This window comes from Schistocerca piceifrons, chromosome 4, assembly GCF_021461385.2.
Source record: "Schistocerca piceifrons isolate TAMUIC-IGC-003096 chromosome 4, iqSchPice1.1, whole genome shotgun sequence".
Taxonomy (NCBI): domain Eukaryota; kingdom Metazoa; phylum Arthropoda; class Insecta; order Orthoptera; family Acrididae; genus Schistocerca; species Schistocerca piceifrons.
The window spans coordinates 678,346,175-678,347,249 of record NC_060141.1 but is presented as its reverse complement, the minus strand read 5'-3'; positions in this window follow the sequence as shown (position 1 = coordinate 678,347,249).

The following is a 1,075-nucleotide window of genomic DNA, read 5'->3' as shown; positions in this document are numbered from 1 at the left end:
ACTCACGACCCGTCCTCAAAGAGTCAATTCCGCCAGTACCTCGTCTCCTACCTTCCAAACTTCACAGAAGCTCTCCTGCGAAACTTGCAGAACTAGCAGTTTTGGAAGCAAGGATATTGCCAGGATGTTTCATAACAGCGCACACTCAGCTGCAGACTGAAAATTTCACTTTGGAAATATCCCTCAGGCTGTGGCAAAGCCGTCTCCGGAATATTCTTTCTTCCAGGGGAGCTAGTTTTGCAAGTTTCGCAAGAGAGCTTCTGCGAAGTTTGGAAGGTGGGAGACGAGGTTCTGGCGGAATTGGGGCTGTCAGTAGGGGTCGTGAGTCGTGCTTGACTAGCTCAGTCGGTAGAGCACTTGCCTGCGAAAGGTAAGGTCACGAGTTCGAGTCTCGGTCCGGCACACAGTGCCAGGAAGTTTCAAATAGTTAACATGTTCGACATTCTCAGAAAAAGAACCTAAGAAAAGTAGCGGTAGACTACAGTATAGCGAAAGACGGACAATACACAGTTCGCACAAGAGCCAGAGGAAACAGTAAGATTGGAAGACCAAGAACGAAGTAGTGTGTGCCAGCCGCGGTCGGAAGAACGCTCGGTATGTCTCGGTTTTGCTCGGCCATTCTCGGAAGTACACGGAGCAGTACGACAATTCATTGAGTACTGCGGTGTAGCGTTTTATGGTCGGCACAACTCCTTCAGTTCGGCAGAATAGTGGCGTCAGTGCTTAAAGCCTTCGCTATTTGTTCATTGTAGGGAGGACGTTCACAGGTCCAGTGGCTGTTTGCACAAAAAGACGCAGTGCAGCGATCTATCTCCACAAGCTTGTAAAATGAATCGGAAAGACACAAGAAAGGGATGAGAATTCTCAATGTATATTATGCAGTCGCATAAAAGACGAGTACTGAAAATTTGCTGTGAAACGACATTACAGTACCACGCGGAAAGAATTTAAAGGTTTAGGTTGTGAATGAAAGAGCAGAATATTACAAACATCGACAGACAGGATTCATTGGCCTGTACACCAAAAACCACTTTGTGCTTAATTTGCAGGCATGGAGCACGTGTACAAATTGGTG